This window comes from Dreissena polymorpha, chromosome 10 (assembly GCF_020536995.1).
Source record: "Dreissena polymorpha isolate Duluth1 chromosome 10, UMN_Dpol_1.0, whole genome shotgun sequence".
In the NCBI taxonomy this organism is placed as follows: Eukaryota; Metazoa; Mollusca; class Bivalvia; order Myida; family Dreissenidae; genus Dreissena; species Dreissena polymorpha.
In genome coordinates, this window is record NC_068364.1 from 8,758,483 (window position 1) to 8,772,641 (window position 14,159).

General features: G+C 31.9%; 2 protein-coding genes across 5 annotated transcripts in view; one reads left to right on the forward strand and one right to left on the reverse strand.

Moving 5' to 3' along the window:
• Positions 1–14,159, forward strand: part of LOC127848007 (dynein axonemal assembly factor 11-like) — a 234,516-nt gene that overhangs the window by 150,430 nt on the left and 69,927 nt on the right. The gene's annotated exons all lie outside the window — the stretch shown is intronic.
• Positions 1–14,159, reverse strand: part of LOC127848005 (uncharacterized) — a 139,760-nt gene that overhangs the window by 121,626 nt on the left and 3,975 nt on the right. The window contains exon 1 of one of the 2 annotated variants that reach the window (XM_052380274.1): positions 4,642–4,659. The exons of the other annotated variant lie outside the window; for it this stretch is intronic. The gene's annotated coding sequence lies outside the window, so the exon portion shown is untranslated. Of the gene's footprint in view, positions 1–4,641; positions 4,660–14,159 lie in introns of those variants that run through there. 2 annotated transcript variants of the gene reach the window in all.

The window sequence follows — 14,159 nt, forward strand, 5'->3', positions numbered from 1 at the left end:
ATTATTTACCCAACGTGTGAACTAGATGTTTTGGACGCTTTCCATTTATATAATAAAAAATGTTCGATCTTATTAATAATACAGACCTATGTATGATTAAGTTTCATATGTATTTTTTTTATCGATATACCCAGACAAGACATGTGTGCATGTAGACTGGCTTACTGCTTGTAAACATGTTCAATCGTGTAGGCGAAATTATATGGAATGGTCCGAAACTCTTCTTATTTAAATAAATAGGACCGTTCTTCGTTGATAACGTGTCTTTTTCTTAATAAAATGTATTATAACATTTATTTTAATAATTCTGTAAAGGTTCGCTACATATTGTATTTATTTTTCCTGCGAAAAAGAATAAGACAAAACATCAAAATAAGCCATCCAATGTCTCAAATGAATTTTAACGCGAGTTCGATAAAAGTGTAAATTGCGACTTCGCTAATAGCCCCCACTCCCCGCAATTCGCTAGTTAAATTTTCGCGAGTTAAACAAATCAACAGTGCCAATTATCAAAACGTACCCCCTGTTTGTTACCACAAAGGTACTGATGTATTGCTGTATTGCCTTGTTTGTAGACACGTTATTTACTACCGTCGATGGTGCGACATGTTGTTCTTATTAGTCGCCAGCACAAATTGGCAGTATGTCGCGCGCAAAACGTAACATCGTACGAATTGTATTATGAAAAAGTGAAAAAAATATTCCAAGAAAAAAGCATACTAAAATTAATTTTTCAGGAAAATCTTTTTCCGAAAATGTAACCGGTTAATTTGTCGTTTCGGTAGGTTAACCGGTTTACCGGCTAACCTCTTGCATCCTTAGTAATTACCATTTAATTACTAAATTGTAGGAAGGAGACCAGAGCAACAGAGTTACAACTTTTTGCGGAAAGATGAAATGAAATTACGAACAAGCGTCAACTATATCTCTTCTTTTTACAAAATTAGATTTAAGAATATAGCATAATATGGTTAAAGGGGCCTTTTCACGTTTTGGTTAATTGACAAAATTAAAAAAGTTCAGTAATAGGGTTCGGTATAAGGATAACTTATACTGCCTTGCTATATGAGCTAGCTTAAATAGCAACACAGTAGAGTGTCTGCCTGATTTGGAACCGAGAGGTCCCGGGTTCGATCACCATTGTGGTCGGAGATTTTTCTGGCTGGGTTACATACGAATAATATATACATTTATGATAGTAAGTGAAGTGTAACAAGTGGAATAAAGAACATATAAGCACACACGTGCTGTTATCTCTCCTCAGAAAATCAGCAACACATATCTCGTCGTAAGTCATTTTATAAATATTTTTTCATAAAATAACGGAAGAAGGAAAATTAAAATTTGAGCATAGAAATAATATCTGATGCATCATCCATTGAAAACTAGTTTTACTGAACATATTACAAATTCCAGCTTCACGTGCTATGGCAACAGCGTTTGCGTTAAGTTATACTTAAAAAGTTTTTAAACATTGTATATTCTTTTTCAGGGTTTTAAATTACATACACGGTTGATTTGATAGTGTGTCCTTGTGGAATCGGCATATGTCATTTGATTTATATATTGGAATAAAGAAAACTATTAAGATCCAAATGTTGAAAAGTAATAATGGGCGATTTAAATATTATGTACTGGCAAGTTTACTGGTTGAACATCTTCACCCAATAGTTAAAACATTTTATTTGATAATAAAGATTACGATTATAAATTCATTTAAAGAATGCAATCATGTTATGCAGACTTAAATCAGATCATTTTATGAATTATTAATACGCACTTTAATTTTCGCAAATTGTAAACGCATAATTGTGTCTTTCATAACATAATTGCTAATTTCGTATAATGATTACATACATTAAGTAGCAAAAATTAAAAGTAGAGCTGTACGTAATGATATTCTTTTCGTTCACGAATCACACTTTCTCAATTACCTACTAATTTTGTAATAAGAATATGAAAGAAACGATTATCGGGGAAGTTAGATAAGGACCCACGTAAACTCAAACTGTTGCATATGTTTATCTATTTGTAATGAGATTCAATAGGTTTACACTAAACCATCATCCTCCAGAGACATTAATTTCGTTTGAAGTGATTATTCTTTTCTACGTTTCACATTTTGATGTTAAATACGAACTTCAGACGATTAATTTGTTTACGAGTCTGATGTCCAAAGCTTACATAACACTCACCGAAACATATGGAACGCCATTACTGACTTCATATGACTGTTTTCGTTATTTGCAGTACATTAATCATTATTTTAAGTGAAATATACATTATGCTTTGTGCAATTTTCTTTACGTTCGGTACATTCGTCATTGTATGCAGTAGTTAAAGCATTACGCGAAGTAGTTACAACATTATGTTACTCTCAATTTACAAAAAAAGGTATCAACGTAAAAGTTTAAGAAACTTGTCATGTGATTATATCTTTCTCGAATACCGCTTCATTTACTTCTGAGATATCAACAATCTACTCCCAGTCAATCTGCTATACGAATCTTCAATAAAAAACTGTAAATATGTACTTTCTTACTTATTGCAAATAAACAAAACACGACTTATATATTTTTCAATACATTTTCTGTATTTGGAAAAGCATCTAGACAGTCTACTGTCTGCATCAAACATGATCAATATCCAAATGATACAATAGGTCAACACATACATAGTAACACAATTAGTGTTATCTACATGAAATTCATTCATACACATATACAATATCTACCTATTTTGTTTTTCATCTAAAAAATTACCCATACCTATAATATTTATTATGTTCCAAAATTTTCTCACGCTGCAATAGTAATTAAAATACAAAAATAATTAAAACAGACACAAACTATAAGGTTGTCTTTACAGTTCGACTGCCCTAAGCTGAATGAAGGAAAACCGCCAAACACACTCGATTTCTCCGTGCACACTTTCAGTGCGCCCAAGCGTTCATTACATTACATGTTGTGTTTTTTTGTAACTCTTTTTTGTAAACTCAAAGGATGAAAGATATATTTCTCTCATTCAAGAACGGTTGCACGATTCTTAATTAAACGAATTTTGTTTTTCAAATTATGACAAAATCGGCTCAAAAAGAGCAATAAATGTTCGGCTTTTACAGCAATCATTTACCAAAGAAAAGTACATCATTTTTCTTAACTGGAATGTAAAATTGCATTTGCCAAATTGTTAGTTTCGACATGTAGCAATCTCATGTTTTTGTGTGCACATTTAATTCAACAATTGATCGTTATCGCCTCTCATATGTATTGAACAGAAAAAATATGTTATATGCTATAATGTTGTCTTTTAGCGCATGAAGCTGCATACTTTTTTTTATTCGTATGTGTCCCAGAACTTCTACCTTATTTATTTACTTGACTCGTGGATTAAAACGAATTTTGAATTATAGCTGCGATTTTCGGGGCATGTGGAGGGAACAACGCATGTCAGGTCAACCAGGTCACATGCGCCGGGAGTGGAGATTTAACCCGAGTCGGTTAGATGAAAATCGCGTTTACCAACCACTACGCTGACCAGACTCACAGCATATGGCAAAACAGTAATATGATCTCGTATTTTCGTTTTCGAATAATTACCATATGCACAAATAAACAAATTTGCCTATGCGCTGCCACGAAATCATTCTCAGTATAGTACTTTTTATATAATTTAACATTTGAAACCCCAACAAATTATCAGATGTTGTACTTTTCCTCACATCATATCGTTTAGTAAGAATACAAAGAATGTTTTATTGCGCTCGCACTGCGCATTGTTACACGTTATTGATGTTTGGTTTACCGACGAACTATATTAAGGTTTAATTTCGTTAGGCCTACATAGTTTACGATATAGATTGTTAATTTTATTTTAAACGATTGTTCTGTAGAAGCCGAATTTAACATTCACATGACATTTTTATTCAACTTGTGTCGCCTCTAATATAAACACATTTTTTTTAAATTACCCAAAGCTTTCCTTTTGTTTAACTAGCTTATGCGTCGTAAAACACGTTTTACACCAATCGCAAAAAGCACGAAGCGCACACAAATGATCTCGTTATGGTCTTAAAAGCGAATGTGATTTAATCGAGTCTACTTACGACGTTATTATGGCTTACTGAATGGCATGACATATTGCATAAACATACTCTTCCCTTAGTTTTTCGTCAGTGAAAGTAGAAACAAAACATTTACATTGTCACCGGTAGTATGGCACAAATAACAACTCACCATGAACATTCAGGGACACAATAGGCTAATATGTATGACCTTTATTATTATATTGACAATATAATTTTACTAATATAATGGTCTATGAATTGTTTGCAGATAGTACAACATTAACCCATTTTTGCCAAGTGGACTCTTCCATCCTTCTTAATTGGATCAATTTATTTCAAATATTAGGGATTGCTAGTATACGTATTTCTATATTTATAATATTTCTTACAGAAATTCTATTAAGCAAACTGCACAGACCCTGATGATGCGGCGTCTCATCTGGATCTACGCTGTTTACCAAGGCCTGTTTTCTAGACGCTAGGCATAAATGGGTTAATATTTTAAAATTGAATAAAATACATTGAATATGAAAACAAAAACTTCTCTCTCTATATATATAAGAAAATTAACTTACGCAATTAAACAATGTTCCATCACAAACAGATAACAGTGTTATGCTCAAGGTTGTCGACGCGTTTTGAAGTAACTTCCTAGTTACCCTGAACAAAATCGATATCACACGCGTAGTTCCTTTCAACATAATAGTAATATGATCCCTTACGGGCTATAAGCTACGGAAGCCTAGATCTGTTATTGTATTTTTTTTTGTTTTGAGTTAGATATTTTTCTTTATGAGCTACGTCTTATGAATTAAATATATTGTCATGCGTCATACGCGATAAAAAGGTAAAGCAGCGACAACATAACAAATTAAAGAGACCTTTTCACAGACTTGGGCATGTATTGAAGTTTGTCAATAAATGCTTTATGTTGATAAATGTAAACATTGGATCTAAAAGCTCCAGTTAAAAAACAAGAATACAAATTAAGAAAGAAAAACAGTCACAATCATATAGGCTCGAATTACTGACCCTGGAGTAAAAGTCTAATGCTTAAACTACTCGGCTATCCGTGTTCATACAATGATTGATGTATTTTATATGTTATATATGCAATCCTCGTATGGTCACACAATATAACGACACCAACAGAACTCTCCAAATTATTCAATCGTTTCGCGTTACAACGCTTTATAATTTTCAGGGGTTTGATTGGACGCATATAATGGATGTTTGAGAGCAATGGTAAATGTTCAGTATTACGGTTTCCTTACAAATATCATAACTAACAATTTGCGAAACTGAGACAAAACAAATCAATTAACCATAACGTGAAAAGGCCCATTTAACACCTCAATAATTATTTAATAGCAAAAGAAGCGCAAATAATAGAAATGTTTTGAGTTTAAATAGGTAATAATAATACCTTTGTTTTACCATATAAATAGGAAGTATAGGAGTCCTATAATGTGATGCTATTTATTTTTTTCTTGTGAAACGGCAAATCTGTAAATTGTTTCTATTTCAAAAGATCAAGACGTAAATATGCTATTATTATCTTAAGAATCATGTATTAATTTGCTTCACTACTAGCTGTATGTAAGAACTCCTTTTGCAAACTGGGAATATTGAGAGATTCCATGCCTCTAATAACAAATAGTAAGGTACGTGTTAGCCTTGTCAGCTCTCAAACATAATGTGTAGAATGACACGCTTTACCTCTAAATACCATAGACAAATCTATTATTAAAAGGAACTCGGATTTACAAATTGGTCTTTTCCATAATAACTTCAACCTTACCTTAAATATAAATGTACACTAATGTTGAGTATTATTCGTTGATTCTAACGTACACAATACCAAAACGAAACCGTAGTAGATGAGATCAATCTAAGTGGTCCTAATAGTAAGCTAATTATTTTTTTTATCAATTGTGCATTTAAGAATACATGCTTATCTATATGTTTAGATTTAACACAAAAGCGTTCATGTTTAATGGTAACCATCGGTTGTTAATAAAATACCGGCATACAATTATTAATATATAAATTATTGATATATTGTTGATAAAACTACAAACTATACGTTAAATATGTATAGGAAAATGACACTTTTAATTTTATTTTAAATGTAGCAAGCTACTCTTGTCCATATTCATTAGCTTTGTAACAGAACAACACAAATAAATATATAATAATTCCAATAGCGATCACCACCTTGGAACGGTCATGCAAGCGTTTTCAACCGGTTTTAGTAATAGACGAACCGGACATGCATTTAAGATCTTATCACGCCAGTCTAAATCGATTTTAATTACATGTATCTATGAACTATTGTACATTTATTGTCAACTGGGGTAAGTATCAAATATCTATAATAATAAAAACGATAAAGGGATATGTTTTATTAGTAATAATAGATACTACCCAAAGTGAAAACACGGATAACGAAGGAATTCCATGGCTTTTGCGCGTTTCGTGCCGCCTCAAATTGGTGAACATTAATACTATGTAATGTCACACTCAATTTATTCCTGTTGAAAAGAAATTGTTGTTTTTAAATTCATATATATTGTATTAACCGTGCCATATTGTTAAGATAGTGACGTGTACAATTCGTTATTCAAATAAACCAAACTATTGGTGAATATCGTTTTTCTTTTTAATTTTAGTATACTTTCACTGTTGTTTTTTTTAAAGCCAAGCATCAATAAATGATGAACATAATGGCCTAAATCATTATTCGCAATCAAAGTGCAGTTAACTATATTAAACATTAGCATCGATTATGCATTAAAATAAAGTAACTTATTCCTTAATTGTTTATTTGAAAGCATGGTTAATATAGTTTTAATCGAGTAGTATCGATTTAAAATAGTTTATGGATGAATATTTTGTAACTAATTATCCGTTTTCTATGACTTTGTAAAATAAATTGTTTGCCGGATAATTGTTCGACTCTTGCGACAAATTGAAATTCTAATATAAAAATGCGTATAAAGTTAGGGTAATTGTGGCCTGACCACGTTCATGTCTGTCATCTTAAAATACTCTCTATGTAAATTATACCAATCCCTAAAAGCCTTTTGCCAATGTATTAAGGCAGACCAAATGACCTCAAATAAAAAGTAAATAACAGAAGAACACTCATAAAACTTTCAGCGAGTAAATACAAGCCTTTCTATGTGTCAATGTATTTGCCGTCATGCGCAGTTGTATCGAATTGACAGAGTAAAATGTATTGACTGACAAAGTAAAGCGCTTTTAACGATAAATGAGTTTAAAATGAAAATGAGATAATAACGAAAAACGGTACAGGTGTACATTTGGTATTGAATGGTGCCATTTACATAACTTAGTAATAACTTAACAGTTAATACTTTCCTTAAAACTATGGCCTTTAATTTAATATTGAGATGTTTTGTGATTAAACGTTTTGTTTTTAATTCTACTATATTTTTTTTTCAGATCAAACCTTCTGCGAATAAGTGATATCAATCTAATTATATATTATGCCTATCATTATCTAAATAGCCTCATTTCTTTTTAAGATTTGTTTCCAGAAGCTCTCATTTGCATTTAACGAAATATAAAGTGTAACGAACACGACTGAAAACATTCATAAAACTTAGACAATTCATTAATATAATATAGATATTCATACCTGTAAAAGAAAACCCTTTTTCATCTTAGTTAGTTACGTTTTACGTTGGTCCATCAAGGTATCTGATTTCTTCAGAGTTTCAAGGAGTAATGCGAAGTCTTCTTTATACAATTGAATAACAACGCAAATCTCTCTCATAACTATTTATCTTATCAGCGGTAAAATGATCTTTCACAGCCGCACGTACAAGTCAATAAAGCGTTCAAAAGGATTCAATTGCATTTGGGTAGAAAGAGCCATTACTCAACTCAAATGTCAGCTGTACAATAATGTTTAGTATTAAAAGCCTGAATGCATTAGAAACAAAAAATAACCGTGTAGAATATATATCTTTATACAAAATGCATGAACGTTTCAAGATTTGGGAAAACATTATTTCAAATAAACGGTTATTATCTTTCGTTTTTATGTAAATTTATATTTATAATTCAGGTTTTATTTTGTCATAAGTTGATGAAGCTCAACTGGTCAATACAGCGATTATTAACAACACACCTATGTATGCCCTTAATACAATCAAACGGTGAAAAAATTGATGCTTTTATTTGTATCGTGCTTATTAACGACCAAATTACATTGCTTTCAAACGTCGTTAACCAGTCGCACCTGTGAAATTAATTAACTGATAATATTTTTAATACCCCCCCTGATATAACCATTTTAATATAATACGCTATGGTAATCAAAATATATGCTTACATAATACAAGAAGATTGGAAGTATTACTTGCACGTAAATGTTAGTGAATTTAAATCCAGCAATCATTTAGACGTAGGGTATTTATGCCTGTTTACATTCGTTGTATGACTAGCATTACCCAGTTGCATAATAAAATCTTACTTTAAAGACCTAACGATCATGAACGAACGACCTAACGAACTTACACCAGGATGTAGTTATTACAAACAAAGTTGAAATGTTATATCTGAATTTGAAATTTTATGTGAAGTTAACGCTTTTGTGTCGGAATAAACTTATTCATAAACCACTATTACGACCTCTAATGGGTTCAGAAAATTTCGAATCTAAAATTGCAAATATATATGACAATTTATTCTTTAAGGGGACTTTCCACAGAATTTGGCATGTATTGAGGTGTGTCATTAAAAGATTTATATTGATACATGTTAACATAGGATCTCAAAAGCTCCAGTAGAAAAGAAGAATACATTTAAAGAAAGAAAGAAAGTGATACTCAACTGGGCTCGAACCACTGACCCCTGGACCCTTGAAGTAAAATTCTATCGCTAGACCACTCAGCCATCCGTGCTCATACAATGATTGATGTATTTTATACTTTATATAAGCAATCCTCTTAGTATCACAAAATATATCTACAGCAACAGAACTCTCCAAATTATTCAATCGTTTCGCGTTGCAACGTTTTATAATTTTCAGGTGTTTAAATCGTCAAAAGATGCATATAATGGACATTGTAGAGCATGTTCAATGTTCAGTATTACTGTTTCCTCACAAAAAGTATAACAAGCAAAAATTTCGAAACTGAAACATTTTTCTTTTTAATTTTGTCAATTTAGCAAAACGTGAAAAGGCCCCTTTAAAAATTGTTTAACCCTGAATAATATTTCTTTAATGACTACAGTGTACTCACTAGATGTTCATTTTAAGATGCTGTCTTGTTAAGGTACCAATTGATACATATGATGAAATTAAATAATCGATCAATGTTTAAGCGTATGCTTAAATAAGCACCATAGTAATTTGTAAAAACTGAAAGATCATAATAACACAGACGAAAGCATCAATGGCAATCATAATAATGAGAAAAACGTGCGACTCTTCCTGATTGATTGAGATCACTTAACATCCAAATCTGTTCTTTTGTCATTGTGCCTTAAACTTTCCTATACATTTCTACATAAAAGCTCATGTCAAGCGTGATGTGACTACCAACAGGATTATTAGTTCGTCTGTACACGTGTCTATTTAAACTACAGAACGTAATTTATATTGATAGCATACCTTACTAAATAAAGTATCCAAAGTAGGTCGATATTTGTCTGATATGGGCATACAACAATGTTTTGCTTATTACTGGTTTGTATCTGGCACACGATCGAAATCTCTGTCCGTCTTTAACAAAAACTCAGTAAGTAGCAGCGACAAAATGAATGTCGCGGATCGTACGATTGGAGTTGAAGCAGAATAATTGTTTCAAAAAAGGTGAATTTGGTTAATTATTATAAAATAAATATCCCCCATGATATACTTATCATGTAACAATTATGCCGATGTTTTTCCTTTTTTGCCGTTTGTTTCTGTGTATGCATTCGTTATCCGGCTTGAATTAAAGTAACGTCATTTTAGGTAACGTCATTTTTGTGCAAAACATTTCGAATATAAATAACGTTTACAAGGCACATTTAAGTAATTTGCTCCCAATTATGCAGCGTTCATGCATAAAATGTGTAAAGTATCGGTATTGAAACATGCCTTTAGTGTGTTATGGGCAAGAATATGCACACTTTTGGAAGCATTGCCCCTCGGACTTTAGCCCTCTTGTAAATAATAAAGAAAGTGTGCTAATACGGACTAAGGCCACAACATGTTCGTGTTATAGCTTATTAAAAGCGCACTCTTTCAGACGTATTAAAACCCATATAATTATACATAGCTATTTGAGGCTATGTGTTTAACAATCTATTTAGTGATTAGAAACATTGCAGGTTAAATAATCGACACAGTGCGATCAAATATGTCTATTTCATTAGATTTGGCATACTGTCAATCAGTATGATTATATAAAGTGCGTATTGTATTCTATTAACTACCTTCCAAATTCTTCAATGTTCGCAAACTTGAGTTTTCGTCCTCAAAATGTCTAACATAGCAGAATGAATGAGTTTCTTATATGATTAGTGAAGTTGAAGTGAAACTCTCATAATTTAAGGGACAACGATTCAAGCGTGATAATTTAAAAAACAAGATAAAAAAATATATTTGTAAACGCATCTAACGAATCCAAAACGTATTTCGGATTGTGTATTTGTCATGCTTAATTGGAAACTTCGATGGGAATAAGTGAGCGAGTGTACATTGAGTGATTTACTGACGCTTCGAATGGTTTATGCATCGAATACTCCAAATATATCCGATTAAGGAATAACGAATAGTCGACCATTCTCGCCGTTCATTGTGATGTCTACACTGGTATTAGTCGTGTTGTTCAACGCGATCTTCGACTTCTCCTTGCTGACATCCATTCCGTATGCTCCTGCTCTTTCATAGAGTGTGTTCGTAAGTTCTTGAAGTTCAATTCTGGTGCCATCCGTGAGGTAAACGTCATCAGCGAATCTCAAGTTAGAGATGGATCTTCCACTGATGGAGATATAGATGTAGTGGTCATGGAGAGTCTCGGGGAAGGAGGCTGTTCATTCAAAAAAAACTGCGCTTCTGGCGTTTTCGTAGAATTATTGGATGAATTGCACCAGCCCATCATCGAGGTTGAACCCTCTAATAACATGCCATCATACCACACGTGATCGAAAGCTTTTTTTAAGTCGATGAAGTTGAGAAAGAGTTAATGTTGGTTTTGTAGGTGTTTCTCAATGATGACTCTGCAGCTTAAGATCTGCTTCACCAGCGTTTATGTTGCGTCGCGTGATATACATATGGGCGTGTTGTTGTCGTTTATTGATTTGTGAAGTTTTGTGTATAAACCAACATCAAACCAGTATAGTAAGTTACAGGAATATCAGGCTAATCGGCTAAATATTAAAATGGTCAATTAAGTGTTTTGTTCTAATATTCACGAAATTCTCATTTCCTACCAAAGCGCACATATTTACTCGTTTGTAAATTGTTTGTCAGGACTGCATATTGAAGTACGGCTATATTTTAAAGAGAATATTGTATTAATTAATGGACCTGTAGTACCATATACGCAGTCTTGTTTTGTTTTTAATTTACTAATCAAGTTGCTGCATAAAATATATCTGTCAAATATTTGGATTTTAATTGCAATTTAAGGGAGAAAAAGAAAAATTTATGAATTTAAATCTTATTGTTTTTAAATTGTGCCTGTTCTATGACCTAAATTACAAAGGAAAATAGATAAATAATAAAAACTTTCGCCATACAGTTGTATTCAACCAAAAAGAAAATAAGCGATATTCCCAATACGTCCAAAGCAGTAAATCTTGAACCAGAGAGTGACACGCAGTGCTATGTAAAATATATAAAAGTTACAGGATTCTTCACAAGTCGACAGCAAACAAAATTCAAACCGTATTCAAACATCATTATCGCGATAATATGGTTTACATGTTGGAACGTTCACAATTTAAGTAAATGTGTTATCATTGTAGATTTTAAAAAGCGTATTCAGTGATTATTGTGTTGTGAAATGCTAGTAAAAATTTACTTTGATGGGTTCTATATTTCATTATAGTTTTAAATATTCATGTAAGATCGTACAACGCTATGCTTAAACCTATTTTGACATATTTGGAAGTTTGTCATTGAATGCTTTAAATTGATAAATGTTAAGATTGGAACTAAAAATATATATTATTAAACAAGCATAAAATTAAAGAAAGCAAAATAAATTAATTCACAACCGGGCTAAAACCACTGACCATTGGAGTATAAGATTAACGCTGAAACCACTCGGCCTTTCGTGCTCGTATTTATATATATATGAGGTTAACTTTATACCTTAGGTACGAAATCTTCTTCATGGCAAAACATATTACGATAAAACTCTCCAAGTAATTCAATCGTTTTGCGTTTGTAACGCTTAATATTTTCCAGGTATTTTACATCTTCAAAAGATGCATATACTGGCTTTTAAGACAATGATTAATTTTCAGTATTAATATTTTCTTGCAAATATCATAACTACAAAGAACATTTGCAAATCTGGAACTTTTTTCAATTGGGTCAATTAACAATAACGTGAAAAGTCCCCTTTTACCAATCAGATCGAACGAAATTAATATAATGTGACTCTTCAAGTGTGCTGCTCAACTATTGATTTGTCGTTAAAACATCGACTTTCTTTATCTTACTTAATGTTTGATAATTAGCAGATCCCATCGTGCGACGTATTTGATAAAATTTGCTTTCAACATGAATTGACAATAGTGAATAAACAATAAATACTCTCTTCAAACATTATCCCGGTGAAACTATCAGTTATTAATAAATGTATTTAATTAAATAAGATTATATACATTAGGGTACATATATTTTATACTTTTTATACTTATCCCAATTATTTAATAATGAAACCTTAATCACGTAACACATAATAAATGTATGTCATTATGTTTGACGTTTAAAAATCGTAGAGTCAAATACGTGAAATACAAATATAGGTCTTAAACGCAAAAAGAATGTATTACTTCAATAAGTTAAATAATAAATTAAACATATTTTCAATGTTTAAAATAATCTTTTACTCTTCTTTCAATGTGAACATCAAGACTGATGTTTCAGGCTACACTTGTTATGTGTATCTATAAACAATCAAAGTCACATTGTTTAATTTACTGAAACTAATTTAAACAAATTTTTTACAAGCAAACACAAACATTTGTTTAGTATTGTTCACTGACTTAATGTTGTTGTGTTCCCTTCTATATGTACATTGTTTAATTGGAATTTAAGTATCATGTTTGCAAACTATTCAAACCTTGAATTATATGAACGGTGCCTTCATTGATAACCGTGGAACGTTGATAAATGTATGAGTCGTCAAATTGGCGAGTGGCACTACATTTCCCTGAGGGTATATGTCCGCCTTTCCTAAGGTACCACAGGGGATAGAGGGATCTGTCCATGTGCGCACATACACAATATTTATCATGCAGGTATAACACTGCGCAATTTAAATTGTTGAACGGTGAAATGTTAGAATGCCTATGGAAACAGCTATGCAGTAAATTACGACTGTTGCTCACAAAAGCGAATGTATGCCTTTCTGTCTAAGCTAACGACCTTGACCACAACTTGAAAGTAGTGATCAACACTTTTTTACCAGATTTGGCAAATGAAGCTACGCAGTATATATTTCAATTTTATTCATTGTCACCAAGGAGTGAAATAACGTACACTAGCGGATATTACATTTAAACTTTCCACTTAGTATTTAATACGTAAAGAATAAAACCGAATGTCAATTTGAATATGAAGTAAACTGTCGTTCATTTGACACACTCTAACGCATGACTTCCATTATCTGATCTTTAATTATATACTATTTGCTTTGTGTTCCTACTGTTAATTTGTAAGTATGGATTTGCGTTGTCGACCTTTACAATTTAGTCTGTAGACGACAAACGCTCATTTTGATCCAGTCACAACTACGTAAATTACATGTTTTAAGTTATGAGAGTACCATTGAGGTTAAAGTCTTAATCACATTAATTGCAATTTTGTTCTTTTTTTAAACTAAATAATATGCAT